Consider the following 27457-nt stretch of genomic DNA (forward strand, 5'->3'; position numbering starts at 1 on the left):
ACAAACCCCCCTCCAGTCAAGCAATAAAAAACTTCATACCCATTAAGTGAAATCCATGAACTGGTGTGATTTATTAACTTTGACTGGTACAGTGTACAGTTCTGTGTGCACAATATGAGTCCAGATATTTACTTCTTGATTTGTTTTTCTATCAAATTATTTTCCCTATTGATTTTGTGTTAGAAATATAAAGGCTCACACGTAAAAAAAGTTTACAATCAAGTCAACCAAAACATAGTAAAATAGTAATTAAAAATAAAAATCGTTCCAGATACGTTAGAACCAGTGTTTATTGGTTTGTATTATCTATTCACTGCTTATTTAAAATATTCTCACAAAACTGCTTGTACTTACTCCTGAAAAAAATGAACTGTTACGTGCATTTCACACGTTGGCCCTCCCATGAGTGCTTTTAGCAAGCTCTACCTTTTGAGCAGCCTGTGTAGCTTTAATGGGGATTGAGGCAGTGTAGAGAGGAAAGCTACAAGAAAAGGTTATAGGTTAGAAAAAAAGCCTATGATTAACTAGCTTGACATTCACTACCACTTTGCTATAAGGTGAGGAAAAAAAGTGTCCCATGAAATAGCTGAAGAATCTTTTATAATCTACAAATAAGTATTTATCAATCTCAATTTTTTTTAATCTACTATTTTTATAATTAATACTACAATGCCAAATATAATACATAACAAATGACTAATAATTTAAATAGGTAATAAGCTTTGTTCTAAACTTGACTTGAAAGCATTTCCTTCAGCGTTTTACATCCTGTTTTTAACTAATGCAAGTCTATATTCACTCAAAATAAACTTTACAAAGAATAACTTCTCACTTTCTTGTATTATGGACAGAGAAAATGAGTTATCAATAAATGCAATTCACAAAAGTAATCATACAGTTAAATACTAAGGTAGCTGTTGTCTCATAAACTAATGAGGAGGCTCTAATTTAAGTCACATGGAGAGTGACATCTAACCTCAGGCTGTAGGGAGGAACTTCTGTTTACTGTTGTGAATCTAAATTTGTAATTTAATTAGCTATATTTAGTACCCAACTCATGAAGAAACTAGCTGAAAATAAGTCTTTGACGAGTTTGTAATATTTAGGGGGCACTAACATCTTCCATTGCTGAGAATGCTCGTTAAACACCAGTCCTCCCATTTTTAGAGGAACCTTTTAATTTTACCTGATTAACTCTACAGACAAAAATATTAACAGAAGGAAGACCTAAAACTGGTCTTTCTCTTATCCTAAAAGTGTTCCTGTAATCCTAAGTAATTTCTGCTTTCCTGATCTCTCTATCTCTCCAATGAATATTTACATATTCAATACTCATGCTAGTACACACCACCAAAATTTAAGACTATCTTCAAAGGACGTATGAGCTTTCTGTAAATTACACCATCCTTCTTATCAGACGTCTTTCCCACCACTTGAAGTGTTATCTTTTCTCTTACTCTTTGCTAAGCAATAACTTACTCAGAAACCTGAAAATACATATTTTTTATACAGTGGTAGGTTGACCCGTGGAACCAGCTAAACATCACACTTGCTTCCCTCTGCTCCAGTGGGACAAGGCATTGAGCAGGAAAACTAAAAATGAGAAAACTCATGGGTCATGAAGAAGACAGTTTAAAAAGAGGAGGAAAAAGAAAGAAAAAAAATGCAAACAAGTAATGTGAAGGCAATCACTTACCATCTCCCACAACTAGACTGATGCCCAGCTAGTTTAAGCAATGGCTACCTCCCCACAGCTTTTATTGCTGACCATGATGTTATGTTGCTTGGAATATCCTTTTGGTCCGTTTGGGTCAACTGCTGAGGTTGTGTCACCTCCCAACTTCTTTTGCACCCTCAGTCTACTCACTCAGGGAGCAGAATGGAAGAACAACCCCCCTGAAAAACAAACAAACCCAACAATCTCGAGGCTGTATAAGCACTGCTCAGCAATGGCCAAACACCGGTGTTACCAACACTGCTTTAGTCACAAATCCAAAACATGGTACCATACCAGCTACTATGAAGAAATTTAACTCCATCCTAGCCAGACTCAGTACAATGAATCTATTTCTACAGAAGTTTGTTACATACATTTTTCTACTTCTGTACAGCTCTAACATGAACATTTTATTTTGCATCTAAGTTCATCCGTATTAACTAAACAAAAGTGAGAGACATATGTGCTTGTATTTCCCTTCTTCTGCTCGCCTTTTCCCTTTTCTGCTTTCTTTCTCCTTTCTATTTCCTCTTCCATCTTCCTCTTTCTTTCCTTTGCCTTGCTTTGCCTTGCCTTTTCTTCCCTTCCCATTACATGGTTAGGCAAGTGGTACAGCACACACTATACACAACTGGCAATGTGTTGTTCCTACTGGTACACTTGCTGCAGAACCTCTACTAAGTTCAAGAGCAGTAGAAAATTTATCTGTGGATGGTTAGATTTATTGTGGGAATGTTCTGGGTTTTGTTTTTTTTCACTGTGCCTTCTCTCTCCTTTGGGAGATAATGTGAAGCCAGTACTGGGAAGATGGGTCATAACAATGTATTGAAATTTTCACTTTTTCTGTCTATCAGGAAGGGGTAATCCTTTGGGAGCTATAAAATAACCATAAAAACATCATCCTGAAGAACTGAGCCTGAGAGCTTAACACTGTTTCTCTAATGGCATTTCACCTATCATTTCTATTCAACAGAAAGCATTTCCTATGGTAAAACAAACTGTGATACTGATGAACACTGACATTTGCTAACAGTATTAAGTAGTAAAACAAAGGCTGAGAAGATAATAGACCCAACAGGAGAGTACCGACAGATTAGAAGAGAAAGAATACCAACAGCTCTTAATTTATCAATGCAGCCCACTAATCCTGGATTAAAAAATAAACGTGAAAATCAGTTTATTGTGATTTTCTTTCGAAGTTAGCAGCTCTGGTCAAAAAAAGAGCCTGAAGAAGAGTGGCAGAAGTAGTTTAGGGATTGTAAGATAAAGAGGAGAATACAAGGCTGAAGGGTAGGGAACAACAGCAGGAATGACAGCTCAGTTTTAAGAAGTTCTTCTTAATATGTTACAGTTTTAAACACTGGACCATGCTGAAATAAACCAAAAATTTTAAACTGAAAACCAAATGAAACTCTGAATATATGTGGAAGAAAAAATTGTGCCTTCTAAATTAAAATATTGCAGACAATTTTCCTGACCCATGCTAATCCTTGGTTTTTGGTCTGTTAACAAAAGGTTAGTAGAGGATTTAGTTGAGCTGCATAATAAATTTGAAATCAGCTATTAATATACATATTAGTCATTTAGGTCTTGGGTTTATTTTGTATTCATAAATGACAACTTCAGCATCCTTTGGCATGAATTTAAAGTTAAAAATATGACTTATGTATATCGCTGCATATGCAAACTTTTTTTTTTTTTTTTTTTTTGAGCAACTAATAGATACTATATTTGGAATAACTGATATGTGCTTCAGAAATCTGTGTGTGTTTGTGTGTGTGTAAACACATTTTTGTGGAACTGAATATTTTTTTTGAAATGTCAAGGACTGTTTTCAATGCACAAGGCTGTATAAAAAATGTGTGTGAAGCACTTTACAAAACCCTGAAAATTAATAAATGGAGCAATCCAAAAGAAGTTCCTACAGATACAAATATCTATTACAGGGAATCAAATTAAAAATTTGGTTTAAGTTTGCCTTCTTCTGGCTTCCCTAACTCAGGTGTCAATTTTCTCTGTTATAATGTTATTCACTAGGGATAAGTTGAATCTTTTTTCAAGGTGGGATACTTTTAAGTTTTATCTTTTTATTATATTGCATTCTAAGTTCTTTTTTATAAAAGTATGCAATGTGGTTTTCAGATTGCTATTTAAGTAAATAGGAATAAATATGTACACACAAACATTTTCCCTAGTACTTCATTTGCAGGTAGTTTAGCCATCAACAGTCTGAAAAACTAACAAATGGAAACATTTTAACCTGAATGAAGCTCTACAGCTGTAGAGATATTGCATGAAGGCGTGGTACAGAGGACTAGGTTAGATTATGCTGAACATAAGTATCATAAGGAAGAGCATGTGGGAGAAAGGACACAAAAGAAGCTAGAGGTGATAAGCATCAAGAAACAAGGGTGGTGTGCAATTATGAGTGTGAAGACAAGAAGTGTGTGTATGGGATGGAGAGGTGAGAATGAAACAACTGGAAAGACAAACGAGCAACTGACCCAGAGCATGCAGTCCCAGCTCCCACCACCACCAGTGGAGAGAAGGGGTGTCATAGCCTGCGTTAAGCAGACCACTTACTGAACCTACTGCTCCCTAATGTGAGATGGCAGCTACTTCTCTTTCTTGCCTGTTGGGAGACAATGAGTAATGCATACCTTGAAGTATGGAAAAGTGATGCATAGCCTGTTAACCATAGCCTATGAACAGTGTGAAATCCAATTTGACTCAGCTTCAGTAGTCTTGGTCACACTAATATGGTACGAGTGCCGTAATTTGTATAGGAAAAAATTGATAGTGATTTTGCCACGTATTATTTCAAAATATATTTTCTTCATTATTCAGATGATAAATAATCATGGAAGAAACCAGAAAAATATTTTTGCATAGTATGTAAGACATCACGCATGACTATTTGGAAGAGTTTTACATCAAATATGTTCATCTGAGGTTTTTCTTCAATGTACTCTGAATACACATGTTAAGGCGTAATTATTGAATTAAGGGTACTATTGCTTTTTTGCAGTAGAAGATAAAAGTACACTTCTAGTCTAATGATCTTGGGTATTTTGAAAAGCAGTACATTACTCTGACTGTTCCATGATTCCAACTTTCTGAACACTTAAACTTAACAGTCAATTACATTTAATCAGATGGCACTAGTACAGTATGTTCTTTTCTTTTGTCTTTAATCTTTTGTCTTTTATTTTTTGTCTATTCTTTCTTCTAGAAAAAGGAAGCAATTGTCTAGTTGCTACAGTATCCCCATTAGGATTAGATTGGGATCCCAGTATTCTTTTGCAGTAATTTACAATTAAGCCTTCAGAGTTCCGTGCATTACATACTGGACTTCATAATGAATTCTCGTGCACGTGCCCTAATCGCTTTCTGAAAATGGATGGAATGTTTGAAGCAAAGAACAAGTCCCTCTTAGAGCAATGTTTCTATACATCTCCTTCACCTCATGCCTTGGTCATTCTTTATTGAAAACAAAAAAAGTACTTCATAAATAAAAAGCATTGTTATCTAAATAGTGGTGCTCACTGCTTCACTATACCATACCAATTGTAATGTTGGCTAAAATGTGTTTAAATAATCAGTGCCCACACAGAATTGTTAGAGGTATTTACACTCTCAGGTTCTGCCCAAGGCATTCAAGAACACAGTTCATACAAACAAAAGGAGTTCAAAATTACTGTAGGATTATTATATAAAATTTATACCTTATTTCTGCATTCAGGTTGCAGAGCTGTAGCAATTTGTTATTAGTTTGTATTTCATACCTCACACACAGCATCACAATCACAAGACTTCTGTGATTTCAATTTCCAGTGAAAATCCTATCATTTCCACCACATAAAAAAGTCTTCAATGTGTAAAAGGTCATGTGTCGTGTCCCCCATCCCCTCACCCCCCACCCCCCCTTATCATTTCATATGTTATGAATGTTGATTTGGTCAAATATTTCCCATTGTTAGACACTTGTGCATTTTGGAAAATCAGTGGAAGTCATTTGGGTTAAGTAAACCACAACCTTTTTTCCTGTTGTTTTACTTCTGTTCTCAGCCAAGGAGCAGTAGTGCACATGTCATAATGGAGTGGGGAGACCTTGAAGAGCTGTGCCATTAAACAGTGCATTAAGCAAAGCCTCTTCAAACAGTCCATTCTGAGGAGAGGTCTGTTCCATACAAACAAAGCTCTTGAGATGCAATTTGTTGTGTTCTTACCATTCAGAAAAGCACTATTATCCTGTGTCTGTGACTCGGTACACAATATTTCAATTGGTTCCATTTCATTGGTTTTACAGGGAACTATAAAAGAGATCTCTTGTTCCTGGCCATCCAGCATGAGAACAGACCATGCTGAATCTCTATCATCAAGCATTTAAAAGCCTTGTAAAATATTTTATGTATTCATACCTTTTAGAAGCCACAGACAAACTATCTTGTTTCATGAGATCAAAATTATTTTTTTAATTACAATAGTACTGGTCATCTATTACAAACCTAAACACAAGGTTTTAGGAATTAGTGCAGTTAAACTTACATATAGAATACCGGAAGAAAATCGCTGTGTTATTTTCTCAGTTGTTTGTGTTGAAAGCACGAGCAGATGCTTTCTGACTAACATGAGAAATCAGAGAAGTCCCTTAATCTCTTTTCAAGGAAAGCTGTCTTAATAATACTGGAAGAGCTCTGTGCTATAGAGTTAGCACTCTTGCTACTTCCAGCTGTAATCGGAAAAGCAAATTATTTTCATGAGTGTACTGTAAAATCATACAAGAGAGGGCTTTATTATGTAATTCCAGTGTGTTTCAGGTTTCCTTATGATCATAAGGCTGACAATCACCAGATATGTAGCATCCAGTCTGGAAAATGATGTCAAAGGAAAGCTCAAATGGTGAGGTCTGGGTTTTGTACTCAAAATGTCCTCAGTGCAATGTAAGGTGGGGCTGGACAAGCATGCATTTGCAGCCTAGGGTGATGGGGCAACATTGACCTCTGCAGCACTGGGTGATGCTTCCTCCCACAGCTGGAGGCTGAGATTTTTCATCAGCCTTCCTCCTGGATGCATGGTGCAATCCCAGTGTAGGGAAACACTGGAACCACTTAAGAGCCACATGGTGCTCAAAAGACACTTGCTGACCATCTTGCTTCAGTACTAATCTATATTAGCTTCAGTTGTAGAACATCCAGTCAGGAGGAAGGCTCTCTATCTTGTTTTTGTTTTATAGACTTTTCTGCTTTTTAGTGAGTAAAGGAAGTATATTTTTAAGAGCAAGTATTGTCTTAAAAAAAAAAAAAAAAAAAAAGACGGCAGGAAAACAACATGTGTTGTGCCTTCTTCTTTCTTACCCCAGTATTTTCTCTTTAAACTGCTACGTGTTAGAACAGGTTGCCATGGTTGTGCAGGTTTATTTTATTCAGTCATTAGTACTATTGTCAGGGCTTTTAAATTATGGTACATAAATATCAAATACATTCTCTAGTTTCATGTAATTACATGGTAACTGTTATACTGTTACAGAACACATAATTATTTTTTACTTTCAACAAAAGTGCAGGCTGGGCTGTTTTTACTGAGGTCTGCTAAATGCAGAAGCTAAGTTAATTGCCTGAACTTGTAATTATTGAGTTGAAACATTTTTTTTTATTATTTATTTATTGTAGTAAACCTATGGGTTATTAGCAGTAAGAAAATCTCAGCCTTTTAGGAGTTTTGTCTGAATTCAGATTCAAAATACCTATAGTAAGTCTGAGTTTATTTTGTTGAGAAATTACTTTTTAATTCACCTGAGATCTTGAGCTGCTCTGTAAAAAAACCCATTCAGTAAACTAACATCAAGTTTATCTCTAACAAGTCCAGTCACATCAAGACTGTTTGTATGTCCTGAGTTCTTGTCAAGTATCCAGTGACAGGGCTCAGCAAGGTACGAAATATTAGGGAGTATATTGTTTGAGGAGCAGGATTGTGTTTTGGCCTTAATTTTGCTCTGTCATAGCCTTCTTATGAGAGTGCAAAGTGTTTAACCTGTTATTTTCCTTAACTTCAATTAGCCCCAACAGGATGTGGCTCCTTATATGTCTGGCAAGGGACTGTACTTCTTTTAATTATTACTAGTAGCTGAACAGGTTGGATTATAAATATGTATAAGATGCTTATGGTATACGTGTACCTCTTGAAATGACACCCTTCAGGCTGGGAAGTATGAGCACAGATCTTATGCAATGAGTGCTATTCTGGACCAGACTTCTGTAGGACCACGTGTAGCAGCCTCCTGACCCCTCCTGTCTGTAAATGGGTTACAGTCTGTTACAAGCTCTCTTTTATCTGTAGATTGTGCTTTCAGAGGTGCAGGACTGTTGCTTGTCCATTTCTCACAACTTTTCTTAGCAGGGAGAACCAGAGAACCTTATGAATAAAGCAACCTGCTTAAGCTTATCAGTGGATAAAGACCATCTGGATTTAGATGCCTATACCCAGATCAGATCTCCTCAGTTCTCTTTATAGCCCAGAGAGGAGAAGAAAAAAAAACACCAAAAAACCCCAAACCAAACGAACAAACAAACAGCCCCACCCCACCCCCCCAAAAAAAACCCAAAAAAAACAACAAACCACCCCAAAAATCAAGTGTGTAATTTTTCTTAAAATTACCCTCAGATGAATTACCCTCTAAACATGTCCATTTGTCCTTGACTGTAGAGGAAGCCTTAGGTGACTGGCTCAGGTGTAGGCTTTTTCACTGTGATTTGGAAGGACCAAACTTCCATTGGTGGAATCATAAAAACATAGAATAGTTTGAATTTGAAGGGACCTTAAACCATCTTATTCCAACCCCCCCTGCCATGGACAGGGACACTTTCCACTAGACCAAGTTGCTCAAAGTCCCGATAGATGTGTGTTCTCTTCCCATGCAGCAGCATCGTTACTGATCTGAACTCTGGAAACACAAAGACATTGTATACATGAGAAATACTGCTGACAGCAACATTCTTACCCAAAGATCTTACAGAACTGAGCTAAAATCCTGATTCCTCCTTTTATGGTGATTTATTTCAGTCTATATTGGCTAGACATCCCCCCATCACAGTTCCCCTTCTTCTCCCAAAAAAACCCTCAACAAAATATAACAGCCCCCCATACAAAAAGAAAGTAACTCAGTGAATTTTTTGAAATCTTACAATGTTGACACAATAAAGTAAATTTTGTTGTTGTTGTTGTTGTATATAAATAAAAACCTTTTATTTCCTCATGGAGTGATTATACCATAAGGCATCTCCATTTTCAGCCATTATGATGCAGGAACAAACTGACCCACTAAGCTTTCAAGGGAATAAGTGATCTGTAAGTGGCTTTTTGTTAAACTGGAAGGACTGATCCTGAAGAGAGCCAGAACTTGAAAATAGGTCCTCAAAAAAACATAGGATTTATTTTTACTTGAAAAGTAATGTATTCCACAGTTTTCTATGTATATCTACTTCTATCCTTGTGCATAATTTTGCTGATTCCATGTCGAGATAATTATTCTGATTTAGGTATGCTTTTAAAGTCAGAGTGCCACTGCTTTTATATCACCCATTAACTTTAATCTTAACATGACAAAGGCATGTAGTGCCCCTAAACAAGACCATTATCCCCATCTTCAGTATAGGGAGTATTTTGCATAATAATCAATCCATAACAAGCAAAGACCATCTTCTAACTTCATTGCACTAAACACAGTGGTTGCCCAGACACTCATAGCTACTGTAAGAATAGATATTTCCACTTTAAAAGTAATCATCCACCCCTTAAAACTTAGAACAAAAAATTAGAATATCTCTTTTGACATTGTAAAGATAGAAATGGTTAAGGATTTTCTTTCATTTTTTGTTATTTAATTTAATTAGTTCTGCAGTATTAAGTACATGTAAAAAAAGTATTAAACATGTATTATCTGTTTTCACTAATAATTGTTTTAACTGTATAACTACAGTAGTTATGACTGGAATATTTCATGGATACATTTAGTAGGCAAGAATAAGACTCAGCATATTGAAATTTCTGTAGAGATTGTTTTCTTTTGGGAAAAAGAAAAAGACAGTTAAATAACTACAATAGGCACTAACTTTTACTTTGTCTTGCTCCACTAAAGGGACTTTTAAATAATTCTGAGACGAAAAAAAATGGTCAGATTTTTGTACCGAGCTGTTTGACTTGCATAACATGTAAACCATTTGCTCTTCTTAGAGAGGGTAGTATGGCTAACTCTGTTTGGAGATACACAAAGACAGTCTCTTCTTCCTGACAGACCAGAAGTGCTTCAAGCAGGACTTGAGGTACAGCTGGAAATAATCAAAGTAGATTGGCAGTTTTTTAATCGTTCTGTGACTGTCTGAAACAGGTCACCTTCCTTTCCTGAGCTCTGAAGTGCTTAAAACAAGCTGATACTTCTGGATATGAGTGCATGGCAACATAAATGAAAACCTGAGTACTCAGATTAAACTTACTCAGAGAAAGCTATCATCTTTAACAGGTTAAAAAAAAAATAAAACTAAGATGTAAACGGATCCAAAGAGCAGAAGAACAGTTGTGGTTGTAAAAAAAACACCCAGTATTTCTCATGGAAGGAAGTAGTGTGTGCTATAATTTAGTCAAGGTCTAATTAAAACCTCTGGAAGGCAAGGACTTAGCATGGGCAATGAGAAATCATGATGTCTCTGTAATGTGCTGTATATACAGTATATAAATCCTTGAGAAATACTTGAGGAATGCCTGATCTAAAGGCTTTGAACTATCTGACCCTTTAACAAAAGCTAGCCAGTCAACTTGGTCTGTCTGTCCTGTTCTTCTTATGTTGTCTGGTCTGTAAACTACATTTCCAAAGCCCTGAGCAGTGATGTATAAAGGTATAAAGCTAATCTAAGGGATATCAGGTACAGACCAGATTCACCAAGGATGGTCTTGCTGTTTTGTGTCATGCTGGCAGCAGAAAGCAGCTGCAAAGCCAACCAATGCAGAGAACTTACAGCTGCTTTGTGGTGCCAGAGACACCAAGCAGCTACAGCTCGCTGATGAATCCATTGTATAATATCCAAATACAATTTGCTATGATAAGTATAATGAGTTAAGTTAATATTTGGAATAATTCCATAGACTTGAGAAAAAAAAAAATGAAGAAATAAGGCTGTTGTTTCTGTTATGACCATTTATACTCAGAAATTCTGTGGAGAATGTCAAATAATAAAAATGCTATACAGCATAGTCAGTCTCTTAGTCATTTTAGGGCTGCACTGAGATTTACAGATGAAATGAGAATAAGAATAATTTTAATTTGAATCAAGTTTTACGGAGACCTCTTCTGATAGAATAAAGTTACAAAGGGAAAAGTATGGGGGAAAATGGCAATTCTATTATTCTAGCAAATACAAACACATCACATTTTGAAAAGCTTTACTTTGGAATTACGTTTTTATCTTTTAATTAGCATCAGAACCAAACCAAACCAAAACATAACTTATAGAGAAAAAACATAGAGGAAATATTTTGAAAGCTCATGAAATGGCATTTCTACTCGCTATAGTCTGTCTTGTCCATCATAGATCCACATAAATGTTCTCTTCCTCTTTACAATTGAAGTAATAATTTAGATTAACACTTTGGAAACATGAATTTTCTGGTATTTCTTTTCTGGCACTTCTTATGAGTAAACTTTCTCATAAATTTGTGCCCTTATAGGAAGTGGTATCTCAGGACTAAGTTCAGATTTAAAAGTTTTGTGTGACATCAAAAAATTATTAATTCAGAAGGTCTTTGTTCAGAGTTAGTATTGGTTTTCATATCTTATTTCTCATTAAGCACTGAAACCATTTTAGTACTTATATCTAATTATTTTTGTTCATAAGTCTGTGATGTTAACAGAGTTTCCATTAGATATTAGGAAAGTTTAGAGAACCTTTTAGAGACAGAAAAATTAGCTATGTATCTTTAGGGTGTGAACTTGTGTTCAAGAGTATGCACTACACCACTCCAGTCCTCATTTGTGCTAACTTTTCTCAACCAGACTGTAAACTGTTATGCCAGAAATGTGATTCCAGTACAAAAGATTTACTGATCAGATTTTCAATCTCAATGCAGCAATGCATCTGATATAGATACTATTTACACACAAAAACCCCAAACCCACAACTTTAAGAAGAGTTCAAACTTGTTCTTCTCATCTCATTCCGTTCATTTCTTTAATTTATAAGAATTCAGTAGATGTGGTACTGTTCAGCCATAGGTGCAATAACACATTTAAGAGAATCGCAAATTTTAGCATTGTCTTAAAAGAAGAAAACTTGTTTTCTTGACTGGATTGTCAAAACAACCACACTTCAACAAGGGTTGGACACAGACACAGACGTGTGGAGCAATTCCAGGAGACAGTACAGGAGTGTGTTTCTCTGAGAAAGCTGATCTTAGATAGCCTTCAAAGCTACACCCCTCAGCTCAGCATGCTGTGCCTGGTCAGCCTGAACAAAGAGGTTAATAAAGAGGATTAATTCTCTTAATTAAGATAATTAAGGTACATCTAGGACTTCCAGCTCTTACTTCTTCCTGTAGGACATTCACAGTACGTGATGCAAACCTTCAGTGTGGAATTACTGTTTCTTTCACTATCCTTTATCCTTCTATTGTTCGTACTAAAAACTGCACCAGAAAGAGAAATAAGGCAGATTCTTAGAAATATTCTGGTGGAGGACCCAGAAGTGCAGAAGTTGCATTGCCCATGGTGAGTTCCCAGGTGGGTCAGAGTAATCCAAGCTGAGTTGTGGAGAGGTGTCCAGTCACCTGGGAAGCCACTTCAATGCTTAATTTCTTTGCAGCCTATGAAGCCAGGCTAATTAATAGTGGAAACTATTGGGTGGTCCCAAGTCTCTTCCCAGCATGGCATCAGGATGGGAATATGACATGCCTGTGGATCCAAATGACAGAAAGTGTTTCCAAATCCCACTATAAGGACTAGGAAATGGTCCTCACATTGACTAATACACACCAGCTTCAAGCCTGAAGGTCAGGCTTAAATAGTGATGTAGAGATATCTCCACAGACTTTCAGATGTTTTTAAGCTCCATATACTTCACTTCCCAAGAGGATTCAGACAGCAGAGAATTACTAAAATTTAAATTGCTTTGTACACTACAGCCTTTGGTCAGTGAGGGACCAGGGCCTGGCCCAGGCATATCTACAATAGATGAAAATGAACAAAAGTTCCAGTTCTTCTTTCCTCCTCACCTTCCTTGTGTGCTCCAGAAAAGAAGTTTGGCTCTGCTCAGTTGGATTTGCCTCTACAAATAAAACAGAGAGTCATTTTAACAGTTCATTTGACTTTTACTCTGATTTTGGTCTTCTTGACTTTTACAGTAAGGGATTATTTTTGTTATCCATATTCTTGAGTTTGCATAGGTTTATAATCTGCTGGTCAGTTGAAAGCCATACAATAGTGTTTGGTGGCAACCTGCTAGCTGAAACAACAGAGTTCTTCCATTTTTTCCCCCTAGTAACATGGCAGTTACCTGTAACATTTCTTGACAAAAGAGTGTTCCAGTTGATATAATACTGGATTACAGTCAATGTCATAATCTGGCAGCAGAAAAAAATAATTACTCTTGCTATTTTATGAACCTTTTCAGGAAAAGAACAAGGAGACAAAAAATACCATGGAAGCTGAAGGACCTTAACAAAGCAGAGAAGTTATATTTTAAAACTCAAACATGAAGGGCTACAGTATTTTCCAGAGCAGGTGGGTAAGTTCATGGATGTCTGACCTGCAATGAAGTCTGTGCTTCTGTTGCTGTATAGAAAATACCTGATCTAGCTACTTTGAAGTGGCTGTAGTCCCTCCCCCAGTGTGAGAAGGATTTAGTTTAGTGACAATGATACTTCCAAAAAATCGTATAAGATACATGGAGAACTAAATCCTACTTCTCCAGACTAAGCACTGTGATAATGAAAGCAATGTGCCTTATAATGATTTTTAACTCCAGTCTCCCTAGCTAAGCAGATAAATATTTGAAGGATCAAATCCATAGGATTTCCCTCCAGGATATGAAAAAGTTCAATGTAAAATAATACACACCTTTACAAATGGATAAACATGTATAAATTAATTGTTTCTGTACACCTCCTATATACATTGAAAACAATTAGCTTGATCAAAGATTTTGCATGTTCCTTATCATACTTATGCTGGAGCTTCCTTAAGAATATCGTAATACTAGTGGTTAGGCAACACTAAAAAAATAAGTAATGAAAAAAGACAACCATTTTGTAGAGATGCTCAAAATGTGGACACAGTTGTAGCTTAATTTGTTGAAATAGAGTTGGGCAATATAAAAATAATCCACATTAGCATCCAGCCATCAGTGATAAAAATGCCTGGATAATCATTCCCTGGGCTCAGTTTCACAATGTTAAAATAATTAATACAAAAGAACTTCAAAGCAAATGCAGTTTGCTGCGTTTATTAGCAGGAGGCCATTGCATGTATTCTCAGGAGTTATATTTGAATAGCATCAGTGTATCCATATCCATGATGGCTCTCATTGAGATAAAAAAACATCTCTCTCTCCTTGTAAGTACTTACAAAGAAAATACTCAGATGGTATATTTAAATATGTTTTAAGCTAAAGTTAAGATTGCAGGTAATTAAGGTCCACTCAAATGACAGCCCAACTAGTGCTCTGTCTACAGAAGTTCACAATGTATCATTAGGATTTCTTCATTTTTATATTTCTGTCTTTATGTGGTTGAGTATTTTACTATAATCCTGACAAGTTTTAGGAAATAATCCTCCTAATATTTTCACAGGGGAAGTGTGGATGATGGACTTTTGAAACAATGTAGATAGCTATTTAATACAAGCTTGAATGTTCCTTTTACTTCTAGTCAGTACCATGATTAAGGATTGGAGATGGACAAGATGACAACAAAAAATGTTAAACTACATTAAAAAGTAATATTATATAATAGAATTACTGAAGAAGATATGTCCTAAAGTAAGTATTGGTGGTAATGAAAGCCAACTTTTGTATGAATAAATCTGGCATCGCTATATGGTTAACACATAGTTGTGTTATATGTGTTAATCTGTTCTGAGACTCGTGGTTTTAAATTCATTGTAACAGTAAACATTTTTAAATTTTAAAAAAACAAGATGTTCACTGTTCTTAATTAAGTGGCCTAACAGCTTTCAGTGCAGACGAGTTTTATTATGAAGGGCTAAACAGGCGTAAGCTATTATTAATGTAAGTGGAAATGACCTTAGCATTTCTAGGAACTGAATTTGTTCAGTTACATTGTGCGTGTCAGATGGTTATGTACCCCATTAAAGCTGTTACAGTTATAGTGTGGCCTGCTTCCTGCATCCAATGTGATTTCCCATTTTTCAGCCATAACATTAAGAGAGAGCTTCTTCTCCCTTTAGTGTACCAATACTACCTTACCTGTCACAAGGAATCTGTGAAATTTGATTGTCAATGACATATTGCATATGGCCTGAGGCTAAAACATGAAAGTACTGCAGAAACAAATCAGTCTGAGAGAAGAATCTTGAAACAACAATGCAGATATTTGCTTATATTCGTTAGATCACTGTGAATAAACAGTAATAGTGAATTACAGAGCCCGCACATTTCCACAATAATAGAACATTGAGTTCAGAAAGCTTTTTTCTTTTTTTTTTTCCCCCCTTCATGTTTCTTGTAATGAATGGAAGAACACTCATAAGTTGCAACTGCAGAAGCAGAGCTAATGTAACTGCCTGCATTTTTTTTTTGATTCAAGGGACACCCTCATGGTTAGTAATATGAAATGTAGATAACTCTTACCCATGTTTTCAAAGTTCATGCAGTGACCGATACAACAGAACCCTTAGGAAGAGGATATCTAGGGCACTGGAGTTGTTACAGTATGATGAGTTGCATGAGGGTGGTTTTTTATAATAGCCTTCAATGGAGTTGTAGACTGGAACATAATAGCTTTGTGCTAGAAGGAGGCATAAAATAGAACTGTTCTCTGAAATAGTATTGTACTTGCCATGTCAGCTAATTTGTCACCATTAGCTCCCTTTATTGATAGTAAGGATAGATTTTTTTTCCCTTGTGGCTTAAATGTTTGAAAAAACCAAGATTGTCAGGTAATCCACCAGGTCAGAAAGGAACAAAAGACATATGCTATTGCTGATGTCTTTATAATCTCGAACTGCTAAACTCAGATTCAATCTCTTTTATTCTATTATTCAAGGCAGATAATTTTTAGAGAAAAATGCACCCAATTACCAAGGTAGGTAGGCAGGTGGGATCACAGACACAAAATCCCTCTGGAGCTGGTAGCTCTAAATGGAAGTACAGGAACATGATGCTGTCTTGTTTCCAGTTAACTACTGTACATAAAGTGTGAGACTAGCAGTCAGGCTCTCAGCTCAGGACTTTCAAGCCTGTGGTTTTGTCCTAATGGAAAGTTAGTTTGTTATCTTCTTCTCTTCAATAGCTTTCTGTATCTTTGTAACTGGAAGTTCATTCTTCGTACAATTCACCACAGATATCTGCCCGAATGGTAACACCATTTCCATTTCTCCTTCCTGTGACAGTCTGTAGTGCTTCAGCTGGGATGTAGCAGCTGGACTGAGGGGTTGAGACCCTTGCCTAGGGAAAAGCAGCCCTTTCAATGTGGACTGATGCTCTTGCACTTGCAGCAGTCACCAGCTATCTGCACAAGCAGCAGCATATTCCCCTTTCCCAGGAAAGCCTCATCTTTCATGCGAGCAACTGTATCTTTTCAACCACCCTGCAGACTAGCCTACCTCTTTCTGTTTTTCCCTTAGCAGCGCTCCTGCAGTGCCTGGCAGGTTGATGAGTAGGAAGGTGAGGTAGCAAACCAGAGTGGGCCAAAGCATGGCTGTTGTGGCTGCCCATGCCGGATTGCCAGTGGGTGCTGTGGGTGATAAATGAAGCAGTGGCAACTGCAGCTGTCCCCTTCCCTTCTCACTCTTCTGCTGGTCACATCAGATGATTAAATAGATATGTTCCAACCTTGCTTTTTTTCTTCTTTCTTCAAAACTGATCCCATGAGTAAAGTTCAGCACGTACTTTCAGGTAAAACATTTCATGTGAAAATAGCTAATTCTATGTACAGGGTCCAGAAGAAGCTGTTATTGCTCATTTCATAGGCAGAGTAAAACAGAGCTGTTTAGTACCAGATCCACAAAGGTATGTAAATAACCTAATGCCTGTGTAATTTGCTTGAAGTTACGTATTAAGTACCTTTTGGGGTTGGGATCTTAGTATTTGCTTTCTTCTGAGTATGTGTGATTTTCTGTAATTGCATTACAGGGAAAACAAAGTTTCAAGATCTTCAGACATCAGAAAGAGACATTTTGTGGTTGGTTTTGAATGTTGATATGCTATACTAATGCATGGACTCTTATTCATATGATTAGGGATTCAGAGGTTTATTTGATATCTCTATAGTCTAAATATACACAATGTAATCACAGACATAATAAACTAAATAAAAACCTTAACTACCAATTTACTGGTAAGACTTTATTACCATAAAATTGATTAATGTTTACATTTGATGTGAAGTTTTGGTTCTTACTATTAAATTGGCTGTGGATGGTTTAAAGTTCTGATTAGCTCAACGAAAAACTGTATTACCATGGAAATGTTAGTCTTTTCTTTGAAATCTGAGAAGCCAAACATTTATATGATGCGATATGTGAGTCTAATAACTAAACAGCTCACTGCTGAACTGTTGAGATAAGTTAAACAGGATCGAATACATGTTATCAGAATAGCATCTTTTTATTCAATCCAGTCTTCATATTTTGAAGACAGTGAGTTACTCAGTTTTAGACTGCTTAACTATTTCACAAGAGACACTGATTCTTAGTGTTAAATAACTACAGTTTAAGTTTTAGACTGATTTCGCTGAATTACATGGCTGCAGAGGAATCTCATGTCTTGAACATCAAAGACAATATGTTAATTAAATTAATAATATGAGATACATTTTAGAACAGGTTCTGTGCAACACCAGTTTATGAAACTAATCCTTCTCCAGTTTTTCTCGTAGAAGATTTCACATAAATCTCAAAAAAAAAAAAAAAAAAAAAAAAAATAGTGGAGGATAAACCACATGGATCCCGTCTTCAGACCATCTTCCTCTCACTCTCATGCCTCCTATCTGCACACTGGTCAGAATGAGAGGTGGATTGACTTATCCTGATACGATCTTCTTTGTTCACTCTTTCCCCAATTTTAGAGACTCCTAAGAGTCAACATAACCTGGTGCATAGCATCATTTTTAGGGATATCAATCATAGGCTTGAGACATTTCTGTTTAAATCTGAACTTGTGACTCCTGTTGGTGAGTTGTTACTTTGGAGAGAGGTCTAATGTAGATTTAGAATTAGTACACAGAAAGTTAGCTTTGGGCAAGAACTGTCCCTGTAAATGAGGGTGTTATATATACAAGAAGTCTGAGACTCAAATGGTAGATCAACCAAAAGGTGGGAATTTCTCTGTAGCTGTGGTGTACAGTAGGATATGAATTCAATATTTTATTGACCCTTTTGGATTAAACTTCTATCCCCTTTTTACTTGCAAATGCAGTAGGCTGAATGTGATACTCCAGTTATCCTTTTCCAACCTTTTGATCTCATTAACATATGCAGAAAATATCTACTTCCCGTAGAAAGAAAGAAAAAAAAGCACACACTCCTTGGGGTTTTTTGTTATTTTATTAGGTTTAGTTTTAGTGTTAGTCCAGGATACTGACATGTCAGTCGGATAAGGACTTTCAGCAGCATGAAACTTTCACTTGCAGGTGATCTGGGCAGTGAGGCACTGGAAATAACATTTGCCTTTTAGATCGGTGATAAATAGCCATGAAATCAACTCTATTCAAGTTTAATTTCAGGTGACTTTAGGAAGAAGGCCAATATTTGGATATGCATGCATTCCAGTCTGCATTTGGCCCCAAAATAGGCATCTGAATTAGTTAGTACACAGACAGCAGCTGTGCTTCACAACAGAGACGTTTCTGCTTTTAGCAGTTGAAAAATATTGAAAAGATGAGATCCTTTCTCTTTCAAATCCATTGATTGGGATACTTTAAATTCTTCATGTCCTAATTATTTTATTTGATATATTAGGTGAATGGATGAATGGGGTGATCTTCATGAAGTCAATTTGGAAAATAGTGTTAAGTATGATATTTAATAAGCAGTTGTGGTTTAATTCGCTCATTTATGTGACAAGAGGAGTATGATAGGAAGTCAAAACTGAATTAACATGACCTATATGAATGTGATTATGAGATTTCCAGGCCTTTTCTGGGAAAAATTGCTGTCATATACATAATTATCAAGCAGTATCAAATAGCTGGAATAGCGTTGGGATGCCCTAGTGAGATACAGAAGCCAAGACATAGGTTTGAGATGGATGAGTAAGGTTTGGAGCAGACAAGTAGCTAGTTCAAGCAGTGTTGTTATAGGAAAGGGGAGCACTTGGACCATATTGACACTATGCCAGTATGAACTATGGGCAACATAACATCGTGTCAAAGCAGACTGGCTCTTTGGTTCCTCAGCAAGGCTGTTCAGAGTGGCTTGTGCTGATATCACTCAGGAATAGTGTTCTTTGGAGTTTACCAGCTGTATGCACACAACAGAGGGCTTGGCTGTTGTCTCTTCTTGGACCTGGTAGTGGTCTTGTAGCATTAGGACATAGGTATTTGTTTTTGTGAGGTTTGTCTGTTTGTTTATTTATTGAAACCTAATTGAAACCCCTCCCTCCCCCCCTTTTTTTCTTTTTTTTTTCTTTTTTCTGATTTTTTTTTTCCATCTTCAATGCTTGATGAAACCACGCTTGGGCAAAATAGCAATTTCACAGCATGAGCATGATATTCAGGGAATGTTTTACCTGCTGTGGGTTATGATGTTTATAAGGGTGCCCAACAGGCTTATTCCAGTAGAAAACCTGATATACATTTACACTAATTATAAAAGAACCAGATGGAGAATCACATTAGTGTCTTTGACACGATTTGCGTTTTCCTCCTCAAATAAGCACATAAAGTATATAAATGTAATTTCTGAACACATTTTACTAATACATAAAATAATGTCATTTTCCTGTCTTTCAACAGAGTAATTATCTACAATGGTCAGTGTTTCCAGTTGTGACTTATTTAAGCATATATAACTACTGTTCTGTATTGGTGGAGCTCAGTGAATATTCTTTGTTTCTGTAAATGCCAAATACACAGTCTTGTAGCAGGGTCCATACTGGAAGACAGCCCTAAGCTCAACAAAAAATACTTTTCATAGTATGGCTTTCAATATGTTAGGCAAAAAGAAATTGTTCTAGGTTCTTGTAGATTGTTCTAGGTTCAGTAGATTACGATGAAGTATAAAGCTCTATTTGATTATAAGTCATGAACTAAGCTATTCAAGATGCACTGAACTAGATCAACAAATGCTAGTGGGCTTATAACTGTGCAAAAACCCACAGACCTGTGGGGATTATAATGGTTAAGCTGATCTTTCCTTCTGGCCAGAAAAACTCTGTAATCATGTCTGTACATTAGGGCTGGTCTTGGGATGCTCCCATAGGACAGATCACAGTGTGCAACCAGAGCAGTAGATGTGCCATGAATACATTAAGTAAAGATGTAGATGCTGTAGGTCTTTATGTGTCCTGTGGGAAAGAAAATGCAAACCATGACAAGGAAATGCCAAGGGAATGAAAGGGAAGCTGGAAATTCAGGGTTGTAAATAGAGACAGAACATGAGCCATCAAGAATATTTAAAAGTTATCACTTTTTAATGACCATTTTTGTTCACAAAATTATGATAATTCATCTGCAATTTTTACTAGTATTTTTCATATTGAAGGCGTCCTAGTCTACATATATTCTTGCTGATATAAATTAGAATTTGAAAAGTGAATCAGACACCAGTATTATAATCTAAAACTATATGTATTTTAATTTTTGTCAAAATATCAAAGAGCTTCATATCATAGAATCATAGACCTGATTTTGCTCCTATGAGCTTGTACTCTCCTTCCTCTTTCCCTTTTCTGTGTCATCATTTCTTTAATGATCTTTTTGGTAGAATTTTCAAATTTAAATGTTGTCATATTCAAGATCTTTATACTTCCTTGTTAACAAAAAAAAATTAAATTGCAACTATTATTTTTTTTTTCTTCCTGAAAAATCTTCCAGGAAATGTGTGTATGGTTACATAATATTCTGTGTCAACAATTTATTTATTTTTAATGCAACTGATCGATTAATTGTCATATAGTATTAAGAAGGTCATACAGCTGAGGCTAGAAAAAGAAACTGCAAATAAAGCTTTGTGACAAAACACAACCAAAAAATGGTATCTAGTAAAACCAATTCCTATATATTTCAAAAAAATCCAAAGCAAGTGTTATAGATGCAATAAGATAAAAGCCTATAAAATTCTTATAAGTTATTATACAATTAATTATGTGAATATATTTTTAGAGAAAAAATCACATATTTTCCTAATTTATATAAATTTTATATGTCTCCATGCACCTATATGTAGACACATATATCTAATTAGTCCATAGAATCATAGAATGGTTTGGATTGGAAGAGACCTTTAAAGGTGATCTAGTCAAACCCACCCTGCAATGAGCAGGGACATCTTGAAATCGATCAGGTTGCTCAGAGCCCTGTTCAACCTGAATGTTTCCAGGGATGGGGAATCTACAGCCTTCTGGGCAACCTGTTCCAGTGTTTCACCACCCTCATCATAATAAATTTCTTCCTTCTATCTAATCTAAATCTACCCTTTTTTAGTTTTAAACCATTACCCCTTGTCTCACCTCAACAGGCCTCATCTTTTTCACGAGCTCCCTTTAAGTACTGAAAAGCCACAATAAGGTCTGCCTGGAGCCTTCTTTTCTCCAGGGTGAACAACCCTAGCTCTCTCAACCTGTCCTCACAGGAGAGGCATTCCAGCCCTCTGATCATTTTTGTGGCATTCTCACCCAGAAGGTCCATGTCTTTCCTGTGCAGAAGACTCCAGAGCTGGATGCAGTACTGCAGGTCAGGTCTCACCAGGACGGAGAAGAAGGGCAGAATAGCCTCCCTCAGCCTGCTGGCCATGCTTCTTTTGATGCAATCCAAGGTCAATTCATTTATTTATTCACCTTACTGATAATGCTTTCCTGAATTGTCAGACTGAATAGTGAGGTTTGAAAAATCCCATTTTAATTGATGTTAGAAGCTTCTACGAAACATTCATCAAGTAGTCAGCAGAAGTATGCTGCTGTTTATGAAATCAAGACTATTAAACTATGATAGGTAAAAGATATAATTTAATAATACTGTTTTGCTAAATTCCTGGAATCCAGATATCATCTGTGGAAGATCTCAGGAACGTTAAAAATTTACAGCTTTTTTTCAAGGGAAAAAGCCTGCAGCAGAACTGAATTTGGTCCGACTAGAACAGGGGTCCTCAAACTTTTTAACCAGGTGGCCGGCACGCAGATGAAGTGGCAGGCAGTCATCTGCGGCTGCTTGTTTTCCCCCCCCCCCCCAACACCGGCGGGGGATGGGGTGTGGTGTTTCTTTAAATACCGGGGGCTGGATTGAGGACCCTGGGGGGCCATATCCGGCCTGCGGGCCGTAGTTTGAGGACCCATGGACTAGAAGTTTTCTAGGGGTCCCCTCTAATTGCAGCTATTCTATTATTCTGAAATATGTTACTATTAAAATTAATTAATTAATTTGATTTGTGGTCAGGATATTTCAAAAAAGAAACAAAAGAAAGCAGAAATATTTATAAGAAATTATTTTGTCCAGTACAGCAAAGAATAAAAATAATGTGTTATTACAGATTTAGAAGGGAAGGAGATTTTCAAAACCTGTCCTCACTTCCAAAAAGTGCCTGATTAAATGCAGGTAATTTACCCTAAATATTATCTTTTCATTTAGGTTTCATTTTGAATTTTCATGGAAGAATGAAAACACTAATTATTTATTATCTTAATTATTTCTAAATAGTTGTTCACCCTAGGGTTTTTCATGGCAAATATGGTGTTCTCAATGAAAACTTGCTACGAGAAAACATTTACAATTTTATAAAAAATATAATAACCTAAACCATTAATCAATATTCTCATATTACCTATTGGGGAAAGTATTTAAAGGTAAGATGCTCCTGTCTAGGCAATAAAGGGACTTGGGCATTTTTCTTTGATATAATTGTAGGGAGAAGGATTTTAGAATATGGTATGTGGGGAGAGCGGATTTATATTGCTGATGAAGGATGCGAAGTAGGAATATAACAGTTACAGCAGTGAGCTTGTTTAAGTCAGTTTTTTGCACAGCTGTTTCTGGACTGGTAAAGATGAACTTGATTTTAAGGCTCAGTTCAAGAGCTGTACTTTATCCTTTTTCTGTCAGGTTAAGACTTGCTTGATTTAGGGAAAGAATGTGGAGGAATCTCTGTAGGCAGAATCTTGGCAAGGGTCTCAGACAGACACTGTACAGGAAGGAAATAAGGGTCTGTACAAATACAGCCTGGCGGTATAGGACTAAGTGTAGATTCATCAAAAAACAAACAAACAAACAAAAGATATTTTAATTTTATTAATTTACTAACAGGAAAAAGGAGAAGAGATATTTTGGAGTTTTTTCACATCAGAGATAAAATCTTTAAAATTTGGTTCAAAATCTGAGATATTACAACCTGGGATCTTGACTTCAGTGTTTCATGATGGTAGAAGTGCTCTTACTTCATGCTTTTATTCTTTCATGATGCAGTACCTTACCTTTTCAGGGGAGGATTGACTCAGACAGGTGTGATGGGGCATGAAATGTAGTCTAAGTGGGATCTTCAATCCATAGGGACAAGAGGAAGCATATGGGATCACTGAGTTGACAACAGCTGTTTATTGTATTGTACCTTTTTTTTTTCTTTTTATTTCAGCTTTTGGCAAAGGAATTTTTTTAAAAGAGCACCTCATTTACTGACCAGAATGACCTTACAGGTGGTACGTTCAGGTGGTTTCTTTCGGAAGAAACAAGAAAGCACATTTGTTTTCTTTATCTTATAATAAGCTTTGGAAAGATATCTCAGAGGAGTGTTTGGTCTAGCTTTGGAGACACTGTAGTTTTTTGATCCCTTTTGTATCAGATTAAAATAAAAGCAAACAAATGTGGGCAATTTCTCTTTAAGCCAGTTTCAAGAATTTACCATTTCATTGGTTCACTTCTAGCATTAAGCAAGACATATAAACACTTTGATGGCTCAGTTTCTTTTTAATTAAGTTTAATTATCTGCCATTCCCTTTACTTGTTACAGATGAAAGTACATATGTGGGGGTTTTAGAATGTTCATATACAAAGGTTTGAGGAAAGACTGTGCCCACATGGGCATTAAGTGAAAACACTCAAAAAGCTGGAAAGCAAGATGTGGAAGCAGAATAGAGTGTGGTGGCTGGTTTGAGGATGCAAGTAGAACACAAAAGCCAAACAGGCAAGAAAGACAAAAACAACCAGCAGTCAATGCTTTAAGGGAAGCACAAGCAATGTAATTCTGATGCTGTGTTGCTGTGCACAGGGGTAAAATGCCTCCTGAGAGGAAGAACAGTTTTGAAGCAGCAAAAGAAAAGATGATTTTGCCTACTATCTTTGAAATGAAGGATTTGAAAGCACTACAATAAAGCACAGGAAGAAACAAAGAATATGACAAGGATGCTCCTTACTGTTACCTCCTTTATTTTTTATTTTACTTATTTGTTTTTCCAGTCTTGTGGAGGAAAATGTACCAGATTCTACTGAAGTCTGCATAACCAGGGTAAAAGCATTAAACTTTCTTGAAATAAGCATATTTTTAATACAAAAAGAGATTACTGGGACCTTACTGCCTGGCAAACATAACTTCATGACTTTGTAAACCAGGGTAATAAATATTAAAAGAGAGAAACACAACAATATGCATGTTAAACTAAACAGTAAGCAGCAGGAAATTATACTGAATAAGTATTGCTGTAGGTTTTTTTCTCTATAGTGTAAATACAATCATGTTCAATATAAGTTTATGAATACAGTGTGTTGACCAGGGGAATGAGGTATGAATATTGTAGTGTATTTATAATCTGTTTTCAATTTTTAAAATAAAACAAGTTTTAAGTGACCTGAGGACTGTATCCTAGACAAAATAATTGAAAAGTAACAATCAAAAGGCAAAAAAGTCAGAAATAAGTGACTCCTGGCAAATATGTCTGCTAGAAACTGCTTTCTGATCACCTAAGAGGGAAAGAAAAAAAAAAGGAAAAAAAAAAAGGCTATATTGACTATCAGTTGCAGAAAAGTTGTGAACCAGGTGTGCAGATCCAAAGTTTGCAGATCAAGTACTTCCAGTTATGATAGGGGAGTTTTAACAAACAAGAATGGTAAAGTCCTAATTTAATGTATCATGAACAATTTAGCCATCTGTGTATAGAAATATTTATTCAAAGTGGAACAGAAATAGAGTAAAGCTATGATGTTATGTGACCAGACCAAGTTCATGACCTTTCTGGACAATCTAGGCATCTAAGGAGCATGACAGCAGGCCAGAGCTGTTCAGTCCTGCTTCCTAGTTATAGAATCATAGAATCACAGAATCATAGAAGGGTTTGGGTTGGAAGGGACCTTAAAGACCATCTAGCTGCAACTCCCTGCGATGGTCAGGGACACCTTCTACTAGACCAGGTTGCTCAAAGTTCCATCTAACCTGGCCTTGAACACTGCCAGCGATGGGGCATCCACAACTTCTCTGGGCAACCTCTTCCAGTGCCTCAACACCCTCACAGTAAAGAATTTCTTCCTAGTATCTAATCTAAATCTACCCCCTTTCAGTTTAAAGCCATTAACCCTTTGTCCTGTCACTACATGCTCTTGTACAAAATTCCTCTCCAACTTTCTTGTAGGCCCCCTTTAGGTACTGGAAGGCTGCTGTAAGGTCTCCCTGGAGTTTTCTCTTCTCCAGGCTGAACAACGCCAACCTCTCAGCCTGCCTTCACAGGAGAGGTGTTCCAGCCTTCTGATCACATTAGCAGCCCTCCTTTGGACTCACTTCAACAGGTCAATGTCCTTCTTCTGTTGGGGACCTCAGCACTGGACGCAGTGCTTCAGGTGGTGTCTCATGAGAGCAGAGGGGGAGAATCACCTCCCTTGACCTGTTGGTCAGACATCTTTTGATGCAGCCCAGGATTCGGTTGGCTTTCTGGGCTGCAAGCTCACGTTTCTGTGTTATGTTGAGATTCTTGTCAGCTAGCACCCCAATTTTTATTTATTTTTTTTTTACTCAGGGCTGCTCTTAATAATCCAACAACTGATCTGAGCACAGCACTGCACAAGCTATATTATTCCCCATTTCAGAGTAAGCCTTTTGGTGCAAATTTGGTTCTCTGCTGTATACTGTAATGCACAGAATAGATGGGCCATGAGAGAGCGTGGTTTGGCTAGCAAAGACGAGTGGTACCTGGGACAGGAATCAGCCACTTCCTACAAATACCTCCTCTGTGCAAATGGCCAGGAAGGAAAATAAGGTGTTAGATAGCAGACAGTGCTGGCATAAGAAGAAATGCATTTACTGGCTGTGGAAAACTCACTCTGGAGACTGGGAGGGCATCGCTAGTGTTGGAGGACATTGAATCCTGAAAGCGCTTCCAGGCAGTGTTGGAGAAGCAAGATTCACTACTAACTTTTGTACGAAATTTTCTTACCATGAAAAAACACTAAGCTTGCTTCTATCCTCTTAATCTATACAAATTTTTCCTAAAAATTCTTGGGTAAATCTTTTATTGAAATGGCATGTTGTAATTTCATTTCATTTGCTTCTACTTGTACTTCTAAAATCTCAGTCTCAGCCTCTGTATGTTTCCATAATGCTTTCTTTACAATCTGTTTCAGGAAGACACTGATTCATACAAGGAGAAATTGTACATTGGGAGTCATATTTGGACCCAAATAAAGAGGAATAAAAATTGTCTATAGAAAAAGGAAGTAGAAGGCAGGCTTCCATTCAGTATCACAGCACAGATCGCTGAATGCTTAAATACTCAATAATGTGATTTTGAGAACAAATAGGATTGTGGGCACAAGAGAGGGCTAGAGAATGAAACTATAATTAAAGAGGAAACTCAGACATTTGGACACTAACTTTCAGATATCCCATTTTCAGCTAATCTTTGGCAAAAGTTCAGATTAAGACAAGTGATGCCATTCCTTGCAAAAGAAGTTTATTTACTTTGGCGTTTCTCTCTAAACCATAGTAAGAAACTGTTGTTTTCCTGTTGATGCTATCATTTACCTAGTGTGTGTGCAGATATATTGCCCTGCTTGACTTCAGAAAATTTTGTCAGTGAAATAAAGCTATGATACTTGTCTAAACAAAGCAACTGTCAGCTCATATCACAAGCTCCTTCTATATAAAGAGCTGTAGTGCTCCAAATTTGTTTTTCTTTAATGAACCCAAGCCTTTCCACTGTCATTTTTCATTCCTTCTAAAAACAATGGAAAATGCTATACATTACTCAGCTGTGACCTAGCATGTCCTAAGGTGCATATTTTATTGAGATAAATAAATGAGATTCTAGACTACCCAAACGCTGCAGTTTTCATTTTATAGAAATACTGTTTGCTTTAAAAGTTGTCATTAGTGCAATGATTATTTTC

The sequence above is a fragment of the Falco naumanni genome, chromosome 2 (genome assembly GCF_017639655.2).
Source record: "Falco naumanni isolate bFalNau1 chromosome 2, bFalNau1.pat, whole genome shotgun sequence".
NCBI lineage: Eukaryota > Metazoa > Chordata > Aves > Falconiformes > Falconidae > Falco > Falco naumanni.